This window comes from Dermochelys coriacea, chromosome 13, assembly GCF_009764565.3.
Source record: "Dermochelys coriacea isolate rDerCor1 chromosome 13, rDerCor1.pri.v4, whole genome shotgun sequence".
NCBI classification, from domain to species: Eukaryota; Metazoa; Chordata; order Testudines; family Dermochelyidae; genus Dermochelys; species Dermochelys coriacea.
Window position 1 is genome coordinate 1,376,861 of NC_050080.1, and position 14,490 is coordinate 1,391,350.

Here is a 14,490-nt window from a genome sequence, read left to right on the forward strand (position 1 = left end):
ACTGGGCTATCAAGTGTGGAGACCCAGGACTGGGAGATACTAAAGGGCTATCTGCTCTGCCAGTTATTGGCTGCAGTGTTTGCAGAGGTGCTGCTGTTAGTGGAACTTGGAGAATACTGGCAGTGACCATTTTATTAAACAGCCTTTCTCTCTGTGAAACGTTCTCTTGACTTGATTAGCTCTTTGCCAGCTATGTTTCAGTCTGCGGATAACTCAATATCAAATTCCTGCAGCCAGCTATGTTTGCTGTGGCTTGGCCACATGATACGAGTTCTGTTCCCTGACTAGATTAAAGTCACCCATAGAACAGGTGTCTGATGCTCGTGTATGAGCTTTCACAGCCCCCGCTAGTGCGTGTTTTCCGTTTGCTCCCAGGGCTGTTCCACAATCAGGCATGCCTGCAAATTCCTTCCCTGAATGTTTATGAAGGGGGGAATGGGCAAAGGGAATTCATTTTTCTATTTGAGTGAATGTTGGTGGGAAGAGCCGTGAGGTGCCGAGGTGCTGACTTGGCAGGTCAGTGCTCAGGCTTTGCCTCGAGTGCCTCCTGGTGGCTGGCTGAGGTACAGAAGCTTCTCTCACAGCTTTAGGGTTAGGCACAGATTCGCACCTGGCGCTTTGGAAGTGGGGGCAGCTAGAGATTAGGACCCTGGTTCTGGGCAGAAAAGATGGCAGGACCAGGATCTTGGGAGACACAGGATGTAAGGGGAGTGTTGGGGGGAGGGTGTTCCCCGCCAGGTGCTGCAGAGGCAGGAAAAAGGCCTGCAGTCTGCCCCCCACTCTCCCGCCCATGCACTCTGAGTGCAGGGTTGTGGCTTGGGAAGTGAGGAGCTGGGGCTGGAGCACATGGGGCTCTGTCCATTCCAAGCTGCTGCAACAGCCTCTCGACAACAATTGCAGCAGAAAGTAAATCAGACCAGCCTTCAGGCTGCTCTGACTTACATCAGAGCCAAACCAGCTCCAGAACTGGGGAGGTGTAATTCCACCTTCCTCCTCCTCCTCCACCTCCCGCCCCAGTTCTTGCACTAGTTTGGCTGGAATAGCGAATCAGGGCCCAGACCAAGGGGTAGGTCAGAGTCTTATCACACCACCTATTCCAGCCTAAATCCTCCAGAGCTGTAATACGCTCTTTGTGCATTGTCTGCTGATCTGTTAGCCAAGACAACAAACTGTCACTGAGCACCCTTATCTGACCTGTAAAACCATCACAGGGACTTGTGCTTAGAGGGAGTTTCAGAAGCAGCCTGATTTAGAAGTCAATTGAGGCACAAACAGGCCAATCTGGACTTCAAGAAAGGATTAAATTCTGCAGATTTTTCACTCTTTTTCCCAGTGAAAAATGTCTGAGGGGATTATAAAAAGTTAAAATGCCAGTGCTTATCTGCACACACGGCAATCGGAGTGTCTCTTCCTTGTGATAGATATCTGAGAAGAGTGGTCCAGATGTCACTGAGGTATTAGCACAGAGCTTGTTATCTTGGTACAGGCTTTCTTAAAACAGTGGAGTGATTCTATTGCAACAAGACGCTCCTTCTCTGCTGAGAAGGACTGTTGCTATATTGCCTCAGCGAAGCCCATGCAAACCCTGGGAAGGTGGAAACCAGAGAGAAGCCATCTTGCACAAATGTCCCCGGGTGTCTGAAATGTTGGGGACTCCAGTGAGGCCATAGGAGGTTCCTAAATCTGAAACAACTAGGCACTATTCCCCTTGAAGATAAAGTCACAGGATCCTTGCTCCTTTCTCGAGATATGCAAAAGAACAGTGTGTATCCGCTGAGTTAATTTCTGGGTTCTCTTCAGCTAGCTGGCATTTGTGCCTGCAGAACCACCCGGCACATGTATATCTTTTTGAATAAGTAGAGTCTTGTGAGGCTGGGAAGTCATCTTCCCACCTGCACTAAATTTTCATTAGGCGAGGGAGCTGCTGTGGGAGAGGAATGGCTGCAATAAATTGTGGTCTGAGTTTGGGACCTGCTGCAAGATGAGCTTCTCCACCTGCAGGATTTGCTCATGCAGCACATGGGCACTTGCTTCTTTCAACTTCTAGTGGCCTTGATAGACTAGCCGAGAGAATTCCCTCCGTCAACATGCCAGAGCCCCCTCTAAGCTGCTGTGCGTGGAGCGGAGCCTCTTGCCACAGGGCAAGGAGGGGGATGCCTGCTCCTCTGCCCCATGTTATTATTTCAGATCATTCTGCAGCGTAAAGTGCTCCAGCTGCACGCCAGCTCACTTCTGCGCTAATGTTCAGGGAAAGCCGTGGAGATGCAAGCCAGGCACGAAGCGTCTGCACAGCTGGGGGTCAATATTGTTGTCATCATTGGGGGGTTTAAAGGGTTGAGCTAATAATAAACTTCCTTAATGGAAAAATAGTGGGCTGTAGACGGGGATTTGTCCTCCAGTCAACTTGTCTTAGTCTGCTGACCCTGGGTTCAAGTTCAGAGGGCAATGCAATAGTAGCTGTGCGAAAAATAAATGGACAGCAGGGCTGTGTGTGTTAAATGCATTATATTAATAGTGACGAGCGAATAGGGAGTTAAACTTAAGTCCCAAGCAGGGGAAGAGCCACTGTCCCCCAGCGTGAGCTGCCACAGGAGATGATGAAGAACCTATTCTCACAGAGGAAATAAGAGCCTCGTTCATTTATGGGCCTTTGGCAGACATTTCAAGACCACCCTGCTGGAGGTGGCCACGCCCCACCAGCGCAATATGAAAGTCCCAAAAACAAGGCGGAAGGAGCGTGAGAGAGACGGCTCGGACTGTCCAGAATCAGCAGACGTCTCAGCCAAAAGCTATGAGAGAAACAGCGCTTGCCCCTGGGAGAAAGGGCAGAGACAGCATCGCACTGTGGAGCAAACTGCCTGTAATCGGGTGTGGGTGCTACACCTGGGATCATGGGTGGCTCTCACCTGCCTGGAAGAGACGCCGGAAGGGCCTGTCTCTTTATTGAACATTTGGGCAGCTCTTGCCTCGGTGTGCCATGCCAGTGAAGTCCAGTGGCATGGGAAAGCCGTCTGCTGTGTTATCTGGCTGCAGATGGGCTTTTCTCCCTTCCTAGCAGAAGGCTTTGCACCAGCTTGTTGTGTAAGGGCCTTGTGCTGGTGTCTGGGCCTAGACTTCCCATCCCAGTTCCTTTTGTGGCGCAGGCTACATGCTGGGTGGTTGCCGCCCTCCTCTAGCCCCAGAGGAGGCTGCATTGCACAGGACAGTGGGGATCTAGTTTGGGAAATGCATTGGGGTTCCTGATGTATATGGAGCTTTAGAATCGCAAGATTAGTGCTGACCTTAGTGCAGCGGGGTGGCTAGGGCAAGTAGCATCGTGACCGGGCGTAGGACCAAGCCACTACAGTGGCTGCACACACGGCCCTAAGTACAGCTCTAGCTGTGACACACCAGGGTCGCGTGGAGGGCAGGGTGGGAGGCCGGTAAACCAGCTCGCCCTGCTCTTCGCAAGGAGTGGAGTTCTGGTGCCATGTAAGGGATAATCCCCTTAGACTCCAACCTGGGCTCTTGGAGTTTGTGCAGTGTGTTGGTTAATCATCACCTAGGCAGCGCTGGAGGCAGCTAATTGAGCATAAAAATAAAGAGAGCTGAGCCAAGCTCTGCTCTTCCCACTGGTGCAAACGTGCTGGTTTTTGGTTACCTAGTTCCACACCCAGTTCATAACCCAAGGCCCCTGAAGCAGGAAGCTCTGGGGCTCTTGGTCACAAGTTGTTGGGGGCGGAGGACTGCAGAAGAGGGGTAGGGTGGCGGTTTCCACCTGTAGTGTGCTCAGTTGGTCCTGGTGCTTTTCCCTTTTCACCTGCACTAGGGAATTCCCTGCCCCCAGTGTGGCTAACAATACTGGGATCAGTGCAGTCCCCTCCTTTCTCCTGAACCCCCCCCCCCCCCCCCCGGCTTCCTGTCCAATTCCAGCAGCCAGAACCATTTCCTCGGATTCTCAGCCCCGGTGCTGGGGGCAGGGTCCATTTATTTCCATGATTAGAAATCAGTGGGAAGCAACCCTGCCTGGTAGAGCAGCTAAGCCTGAGCCCACCTTGCTGGAGCGAAGGCGACACTTGGGTATGTGGCTGGGCCGAAGCCTGCCTGGACAGAGGCAGGTTCTGGGAGGGGTGTGCGAAGTGCAGTCCCTTGCTTGCAGGACAGAGGGTAGCAGCCCAGCTGTCGAAGCAGCTCAGTAATGAGCAACCTCCTGCCACATTCCTGCCATGCAGGTAGGAATAACCCCCGCTGGCACATGAGGAAGCTGAGGCATGGAGAGGCTGGGACTTGGCCAAGGTCACAGCAGAGCTGGGAACAGAACCCGGAGTCTCCTGGACCTGAACGGGCTGAGGGTTGTTGAACGGCTGCATAGCCCTGTGCATTGCACCCTTCCAGGCCAGGCTAACAGTGCTGGCTCCAGGGAAGGAAATTACTCCTATAGCTTTTCTTGCTGTCCGTGCTGGGCCCCCAGGGCCCCGGGCTAGAAGCACCTGTTGACATGCTCATCCTGGCACAGATGGGTGCAGCATCATTGGCACTGCTCCCCTTCCTTCACGTCACACTCCTGTGGATGCTGGGCTCCTGTCCTAAGCAGCTGGGCCTCTGCTAGCCCATGGCACGTGGATTCATGCTCCGGAATCCAGGGCCTCTGTTTGCTGCCATGTGCTTGGCGTTGGGAACACAGCGCTCGCTGTGGTACTGGTGCTGCTCCGTGCCCTGCTCGCTAGCTGGTGCCCGGGGATTAGACAATCCCTTTCCATGCTCCTTCGACTGTGCAGGAGGCCGGAGAATTGAGAACAAGGCTTAGGAGAACGGAGCTCTGGCAAGACCAGCCGGCCGGGGCATCCCAACCCCCAGCCAGAGCGGCTCAGCGCAGCTTGGAGCTGATTTATAATAGAGGCGGCGAAGCGTGCGGGGAGAGAGGCCAATTTATTGCACCTCGCTCTGGGTCGTGTTTTCTTGTCTCCGATTGTAAACAGACTTGACTAAAGAGGTAAATTGGAAGTTAATTAGAGGGAACATGATTGATGAGACACTTTGTGGTGATTTGGGAGGTGAGGGAACTTCTTACGCTCGGAGCAGAAGGGAGACGGGGGGTCTCCGCGGCTGGTGCGATGCCCTTCTCCCCTTCCGTCCCCCCCCAGCACCGTAGCCCTTGTTCTTTGGAATCTCTTCCAGGGCGAGAGGTTGGCAGCGTCTGTCACACAGCAGAGCCCAGCCAGCTGCCCTGCAGCCTGCTCTGGCCATGGAGTTGGGGGGTGGGGATCTGTAGCATTGGAGCTGGTTAAATCGCACTCTAGGCAGGGGACTAGAACATGCTGCCTGCCTGCCCGCCCTGTCCCACCAGCCGGGGCCTGCTTTGCAAGAGCCCTTTGGACCCCTGTGTGCCTGTGTGGAAGGAAGGCTGGAGTAATCACAGCCTGGCTTCCAAAGGCCAAGAGCCGCCTCCTGCCCCAGGGAGAATAAATCTGCATTTGCAGAGCAGGGATCTCAAAGCATTTTGCCAGCAATGAGGCCCCCACTAGACAGATAAGATGGTTAATTGCCCCAGGTCAGAGCACTGCCCCAAGGCCCCCATGCCAGGGGCAGGTGTGTATCCCATCTCCCAGCGTAGAGGGCTATGGGGAACACATCCTTACCTTAGCCACCCACAGGCCCGAGCGGTGTGACCCGGAGGTGGGGCGGCCTGGTCAGTCTAAGCTAGCGGGCGGAGTCTATCCTGCTGCAAGCAGTCTTCATGGTGCTTTCTGCGTCATGTCACTCAGCTCCAAGCTGCACTGCCTGTCTCTCGGGCGTGGGAGTCTTCTTGGGGGAGCTGGGGGGGGCTCTGAACTGAATCCGCCTCTTTTCTGGCTGCTGACGGCTTGAGGGGAAACAAGGGCTCTGCTGGAACAGATTGTCCCTGCCTCTCTCCAGTGCTATCCCGGCCCCCTGGTCTTTGCTCCCCCATGGCAGTGATGTGACCTTCTCGCAGTGTGGATGAGGGTTTGCTGGTTGAGGTGCCGCGCGCATGAGATGGGGGATGATCTTAGCCCCCGAGTCCAGCTCCGCGTGGCCACCGGTAGAGCCCTGCCTGCGTGCTGACATCAACTGCCCCTTCCGAGGCATGAGACCTTCCCGCCCCATTCCTCCCTGGACTCTTCAATTGAGTTCCGAATATGGCACGCACACGAGATCAGTGTTCCCGGCGTGGTGCTCCAGGAGGGTATTACATCGGGGGGCAGGGGAAGAGTAGCTGCTTCCCCAGCCCCATTGTGGTGGCTGTGGGGAGCCTGCTGTTAATTTTTAATTTCTGCCTCATTTGCATTCAGTGCTACAGACCCACCCTTAGCCAGACTCAGCTCCTACGGGAGCCAATGCATGGCCTGGGTCTAGACAACGGAAGCCACAAGCTCCTGCGTGCAAACGCGGGCTGGATGCAACTCCTATGTGAAAGCAAGTGGCCGACATTTTGGAACATGCCAACCTTGGAGTCTGATAAGTGCTGGGTTAGAGCATCTCTCACAGAGCAACAGGACCAGCTAATGGCACCTGGAAAGACTTCAAATTGAAGCAACACAACCTCTCTGATTTCCTTGCAGGAGGGAACCCAGCAGAAGCTGTGAGGGGGACCCTGATGTGCACAGAACAGTAATAGCCGAGTTCACCGGGTGTCTGGATGCATCTCCGACTTGGCTCCCCCGAACAGCTTGCTAGCATCTCTAAATGGCGTGAGATGAGTCCAAATCATGACTGAGGAATGTTTTTTGGCATCCTTGTACAGGGACCAAAGCAACACTAAATACAAAGAGACACTGTCAGAATTGAGAACCAAACCTTCTGACGTGCAAACAATCACTTACACTAGGGATTTTTCCAAGAGATCTTAGTTGCAGGAAATCTTATCATGAGCAGCAGTAAATAAACCAGAAAAGGCACTGGGGGGAGGGAGGAAGAGTCTTTTGTGTTTGATTTCTGGCCATTAAAATCATGATCTGGAAACATGAAACAATCCTAGAAATGACACTGATACCCCAAGACAGCCCTTTCTCTGCTGGGAAATTGATGATGGGTTTTGGAGAAAAAGTAGTTAAATGACAGAAAATGAACTTGAATCATTCCTAAAGAAAAGCTGGGTCTTTTACCAAGGCCTCTTTGTGTGGAGTTTTCTAGGGTTTGAATAATCTTGCACAGCAGGTGGGCTGCTCCAGTCAGATCTGTGAGACGTAGAGAAGCCTTTATGCCCAGAGTGGAGTGCATTGCCACAAGTGGTAAGACAGTGTGTGCTCCTCTCTTTACACCTCAGTCTCTGTCAAGCTATCTGGAAACTTTCAGTTGCTAGATAAAGGGCAGCCGTGAAGACTTTAATTTGACTGTCTCTTTTCCTGGTGAATGTTCATGTAGCAAAGACATAATCTTTAAGAATCTGCTGGCTCTGGCCTTCAACCTGAAACTGTACCTCTGGCTGGCTGGCTGGTTTCCATCACCCCAGTGTGTGAGCACTTTGCAGAGTTAATGATTCTCTCTTGCCTCAACCCTCTGAGGTAGGGAAGTATTAACAACATGCTGCAGATGGGAAATGAAGCTCAGAGAAAGTGACTTGTCCAAGGTCACACAAGGACACTGTAACAGAGCAGAGAATTTAATCCAGGTATCCCGAGTCCCAGACGAGGGCCTTACTTATAAGACCAGGTTTCAGAGTAGCAGCCGTGTTAGTCTATGTTCACAAAAAAGAAAAGGCGTACTTGTGGCACCTTAGAGACTAACACATTTATTTGAGCATAAGCTTTCATGAGCTACAGCTCACTTCATCGGATGCATTCGGTGGAAAATACAGTGAGGAGATTTATATACACACACAGAGAACATGAAGAGAGTGATCACTTAAGATGAGCTTTTACCAGCAGGAAGGAGAGGGGGAAGGAGGAAAACCTTTTGTGGTGACAAGCAAGGTAGGCTATTTCCAGCAGTTAACAAGAATATCTGAGGAACAGTGGGGGGCGGGGTGGGGGGGGAGAAATAACATGGGGAAACAGTTTTACTTTATGTAATGACCCATCCACTCCCAGTCTCTATTCAAGCCTAAGTTAATTGTATCCAGTTTGCAAATTAATTCCAATTCAGCAGTGTCTCATTGGAGTCTGTTTTTGAAGTTTTTTTTGTTGAAGGATAGCCACTCTCAGGTCTGTAATCGTGTGACCAGAGAGATTGAAGTGTTCTCCGACCGGTTTTTGAATGTTATAGTTCTTGACATCTGATTTGTGTCCATTTATTCTTTTACGTAGAGACTGTCCAGTTTGGCCAATGTACATGGCAGAGGGGCATTGCTGGCACATGATGGCATATATCACAGTGGTAGATGCGCAGGTGAACGAGCCTCTGATAGTGTGGCTGATGTGATTAGGCCCTATGATGGTGTCCCCTGAATAGATATGTGGACAGAGTTGGCAACGGGCTTGGTTGCAAGGATAGGTTCCTGGGTTAGTGGTTCTGTTGTGTGGTGTGTGGTTGCTGGTGAGTATTTGCTTCAGGTTGGGGGGCTGTCTGTAAGTAAGCATAAATTTCAATCTCTCCGGTCACACGATTACAGACCTGAGGGTGGCTATCCTTCAACAAAAAAACTTCAAAAACAGACTCCAATGAGAGACTGCTGAATTGGAATTAATTTGCAAACTGGATACAATTAACTTAGGCTTGAATAGAGACTGGGAGTGGATGGGTCATTACATGAAGTAGAACTATTTCCCTATGTTATTTCTCACCCCACCCCACCCCCGACTGTTCCTCTGATATTCTTGTTAACTGCTGGATATGGCCCACCTTGCTTGTCACTATGAAAGGTTTTTCTCCTTCCGCTCCTCCCCCCCCCCCACTAGTGATGGCTCATCTTAAGCTATCACACTCCTTACAGTGTGTATGATAAAACCCATTATTTCACGTTCTGTGTGTGTATATAAATCTCCCCACTGTATTTTCCACCGAATGCATCCGATGAAGTGAGCTGTAGCTCACGAAAGCTTATGCTCTAATAAATTTTTTAGTCTCTAAGGTGCCACAAGTACTCCTTTTCTTTTTTACTTATAAGACCATCCTTCCTCTCGCAGGATTTATGGATTTCTTTTTGTTCAGTTCTCTATCAAGAACCTACTAGTGGTGTGGGCTCAGGACAATGGCCTTGGGTCCTTTCAAAGCTCAGAATGACTCTAGAGAGGAGCCCTTCCCCTCTCCCAAGGAATAATGAGCACTCCTCACACAAGCCGGCAACATGAGACTTTTCTCTCCCCTAGAACTCAGAAAAGCTTGGTCCATTTCTTTACACAGAGACCAGCAGCCTCCTTTGGCCCGGCACTTTTTCCTGCATGGGCTTGGGTCAGGGACCTTCTCCCCATTATGGGGTCAATAATTGGATTAACATTGGAAGACAAGTTGCTACTCGAACGATGACCCTGCTCCTGCTCACTCTATAGTACACAGTCGGTAAATCAGTTGTGGAGCACTCTGCATCTCTTCCTCCTGTCATACCCCCTTGGACTGTGAGCCCATCCCGTCACAGCAGGGCTAGGCCTAGATGCTGCCAGATGGTGAGGCGGGGGGGAGACTTAGCGGGGGCAGTTTTCCCCTGGAGTCCGTACTGAACCCCAACGCCTGTTGGCAGGCAGCAGAAAGATGGCAGTGCAGGGTCAGACATTGCAGCACTGGAAGGAGCAATAAAATCCTCATTTGTTTTCTCTTTATACTTGTCTAAGGGAAATCCCCCTGATTTCAGTGAGTGGTCAGTTATCTTCCCTGGGGTCAGTGCCAGATCCCGGGGGTTTGCTTCTCCAGGCAGAGTGGTGCACGTCTCTCCCCTCCCAACCGCCTCACTCGTTCACTCAATTGGTCACTGAGGCCCTTATTCAAAGTCTGGTAAGTCAATGGGAGTCCATCCTTCCATTGGCTTCAACCGGTTTGGATCAGACACTTGGTGCTTTGTTCCCCGAACCAAGTCTCCGTTCAGCCCTCTGTATCTGAGTTTATAAAGCATCTTCCTCCAAGGAGATCAACGAGCTTTACTGACACGGACCCTCCTAGCAATGCTGTGGGTAGGAGAGAGATCCTCACTGTTCCTCCTTTCCCCCGATCAGTAGAAGGGGTGTAAGGGACTTGCCCATGGGCACATGAGTAAGCAGTGGCAGAGCCGGGAGTAGAAGTTGGGTCCTCTGAATTGATTCCCTACTCTCAACACTAGATCATCATCTCACGCTGAGACTGTGCCCACTCTTGACTGACATTGAAATCTGTGTTCTCCCAGACCCAGTTACCACTCCCTGTACTTCTCACGGAGTGCTTTGGGCTGTGCTCACTTGTCTGGAAGTACCCAGACTTGTCGACACAACCCTCCTTTGATTTTCTGATATCACTAAAATCGGCCCTAAGCTGTCTCCATGGTACTGTTATCATTGTCACAACCGGTTTGTGTAATAAAATATCTTATTTATAGATAGTGGTAATGTGCCTTCCTGCGATGCACACAGGCCTTGGCAAATAATCAAATAGCACACGACTGTCATGCTTCAGCTGTGGAAGGAACCTTTCCTACAGGGATTGTCGAGATTCAAAACAAGGACCAGAAACGGGTCCAGTATCAGTCTGAATGGTATTTATTCTGCCCGGAAAAAAACGAACAAACCAATCCACCGTTCTGGGCATAGAGAGGCAGAAACTAACCCAAGCCCAAGCTAATCGGCTTTGTGAAAAGGCCTGTGTCTGCTTTAATAGCTGGACTCTAAATGAGAGCCCTCTTTATACTGTTAAAAGCTTTATCTTCTTGGGCTTGAGGCCACTGGTAGGGAAAGAGCATTTCTCAGGGCTGACGCTATACCAGACAATAAGCGACATTTGTCGCCCTTTTATTCCTAGCACCCAAGAGGTGTCGAGATAATACCCGGACATGAGAGGTGGCTGCCGGGGCTGTGGGGGGTCAAAGGTTTGAGCCTTGGCCTGCTCTTTCCATTGCCGCTGCTGACGGGTGAGTGGAGTGAGGGAGGCCAGAGCTGGGAAATGAGTAAGTGTGTGTGGGGAGCTGTATTGGGTACGCCCAGTGCGAACAAGGAGATCAGTGACGACTTGGTCAGGGTAATGCTCTCAGGGGTGTGGGCTGTTTTCACGTCGTCGTTAGCTAGTATCTGAGGATTGCTGAACACCTACCTGAGCGGTCTGGCTGTGTGATCTTGTGGAGGTCTCTTACCCCTTCTGAGCCCTAGCTACTCGCATGCAAAATGGATCTGTGCTGGTTTACACCACTGAGGTTCTGGCCCCGCACTTGGATAGCGTTCGAAAGGTGCTAAGTGTTTTTATTTATTGTTGTGCCCAGCGCATAGCATCTCATTCTGCTTCTGTTTTTTCTCCATTAACTTGTACGTTATTTTGAAATCTGAATTTAAGGGACAAAATTGTTGTCAGCACTTAGAGGCATAAAAAATAAATCAGCTACTCGGTTAAGATGCAATTCCAGTTTTCCTTCTGCAATGAAATTTTGAGCAACACTGACTGCAATAGGGAGAAAGATGTTGGAAGCATGAGCACAGCCTTGTTTGGTGTGAGAGGATGCTGTTGTGTGTTACACCAAAGAGAATTTCTGTTTCTTGTGCAGTTATAGTTGAGTTCAGTTGCAGGTAACATGATTCCAAACATTAAAGTTTTCTATTTTATATCCAAATATTTAGACTGTTTCAAATTCAGCTTCCAGTTTTGCATGCTCACTTCTGCAAGCACAACTACGTGCACACTGGGAAGCAGATGCACCACAGTACTACACATGCAAAGCTTTCAATTTCATATGAAAATTGTGCAGCTCGGAGCTCGGTTGTCTGATTTGCATATGCAAATGATTATTGGTGTTCATCCATTTTGCAGATGAGCACATTGCAAGCAGAATCCATTGCACATGCAAAATTGGAAAGAGGGCGGGAAATCTGTCACTGAATGAAATAAGAAATGCTCCAGCCCTGAGAGTAGGCTGCGGTGGATGTTCCATTATCACTAGAAACAGACATAAGAGTGCCCATGGGTTTGAAAAACAAAATACAGAATGGGCAGATAAAAGGACCCTATTTGTACTGTGAATGCCTGTCACCTGTGTCTGGCTGAGAAAGGCATGGGATTAAGGAAGAAAATCCTGCTCTTACTCATAGCTGGTTTCGGAGCAGCAGCCGTGTTCGTCTGTATCAGCAAAAAGAACGAGAAGGACTTGTGGCACCTTAGAGACTAACATTTATTTGAGCACAAGCTTTTGTGGGCTAAAATCATCTTCCTACTGTATTTTCACTGCATGCATCTGATGAAGTGGGTTCTAGCCCACGAAAGCTTGTGCCCAAATACATTTGTTAGTCACTAAGGTGCCACAAGGCCACCTTGCTCTTTTTATTCATAGCTGGGTGACCTCACTGGTTAAAGCAGGGCTCTGTCAGTGCACTAGAGGGTGGGGCCGGGCGGGGCCTGGTCCCATTCACTGGTGAGTTCCCATCAGGGCGGTAAGTGAAGTTTTGCCATTTTCCCTTTGCCTTTCTCTTTCTGCGAGGCTGCTCGTCCTGCTGCACGGAAGACTTATTGTCCACTAATCATCATGCTGTGGAGACAGAAAATCATCTGGAAATGGAACTTAATTCAAGCTCTACATCTGGAGATGTTCAGAGCTTTAAAAGGAAATTTATGCTCTCATTGCTTCTTCAGGGCATGATTTAAATACATTTGATTATGCAATAAAAGATCTTAGCAGGTTTCGGCCATTTACATGTGATTATACAACGTCGGTATCCAGATTCCTAAGACAGACCATTAATATGTATGCTCCCTGCATGTCACTCAGCAGGTACGGACCAGCCAGGTAAGAGGACACCTGGCAGGACTGGGCTCTCAGTACCTAGGGACAAGGATTCCTACCGGTATTCAAGAGGTGAACGCTCACCTATTGGGAGGCTTTGTCCATTACCTTAATTAAATTATAATCATAATATCTAGCTCATGTAAAGCATGTCTCATCTTTTGATCTCAAAGTGCTTTATGAAAGAGGTAAACATCATTATCCAGATTTTACAGATGGGGAAACTGAGGCATGGAGCGTTGACGTGGCTTTTCCAAGTAGGCCAGCAGGAGAGCTAGGACCAGAACCGGGTCTCCTGAGCCCCAGCCTATCGCTTTAGGCTGCACTGCCATATGCTTGTTCCACACTGTTGGTTTCTTGTTCCAATTGTACTTGGCTAAAGGCAACCAATTCTCATGTCTCTGGCTGTAAAGTGATTGTTGCCAGGATTGGGGAGAAGTTTTCCTTTGTGCCACTAGTTGCAGCTAGTCACATGATTGTAGATTTATTCTCGCTGCCTTCTGAATCTCTGCACATGCGGGGCAGGCTTCTGCTTTCGCTAGACCCTACCCTCCACCCCGGTATTTGGTGATCTGGTCAAATGCAGCAAATGCTCCACTGAAGTGGGAGTCTATTGAAATGATTTAAAATTAGTGGGATTTCTGCACAAGGAGACTGATGCAATGGAGATGCCCTCACTTTTCTACAGCCAAGGCCTCCCTTGAAGTTCGGAGACAAGTGACTCCCAAGGTTTTGCCATAATTTGCTTAAAACTTTAAATATCCCTAAACTTGCTCAGGCTGCTGTGAGGTTCCAAGAACCTATCCCCTGGGAACTCCTTAAGCTTTGCCTTTGATACTGCTGCACTTTTGATGTTACAAAGCAAGAACCTTCTGAACGGCAACCAGCTGTCTGAGCATCATAAGATACAAAACTACAAGCTGGCCAGGATGATCAATTACTGTACTTTATTCCTGCCCCTGACACCCAAAATCCTAGAGGGAGTAATGAACCCGAGTAGAGATCAATGCGATCTGGTCTGTTCTTATGGAAGATTCATTCTGACATGTGGAAAACATTGCAGAATGCAGAATTTTTTTAAACCTATTGATTTGTAATGTTGGTATTACACTGTCAGTAGTTGCACAGTCTATAGTATAGCACTTTTTTTTAGCCAGAACTCCAGGGACCTTGCCTTCCAGGGTGGTAATAGGAAAAATACTCTTGCCACTTCTGCGGGAAAATCCCACTGAGGAAGGGTGAAGAAATATTGTTGTATTTTCAAGTCCAGTTTAAAGAATCTCTTTGAAGAGTGGGAGGAGGTGTCTGTCATCTCTCAGCAATACCCGACATAATCTGATTCTGCCTGTTTATCTGGAGAGGAAATGTCATTTGGATTCCTGTACAGTACACAGATACCATCATAGGAGTGAAGACAGTAGCTCTGACTTGGAGAAGAAGCTTGGTATTTAGATGGGTGATATTTTGCCTGCGGGCTGCTATTCGTGGTTTTGTTACCTTTTTTGAGCAGGTCAACTGAAGTTATAGGTCAGGCCCCCTGAGTGGGCCTGATTCTGACCCATTACACTGGTGGAATCTGGGGAAACTCCATTGATGTCAGTGGAGTTATTTCTAGATGTACATGAGTGTAAATGAGATCAGAATCAGGCCATTGTGTTAAATAATTTCCT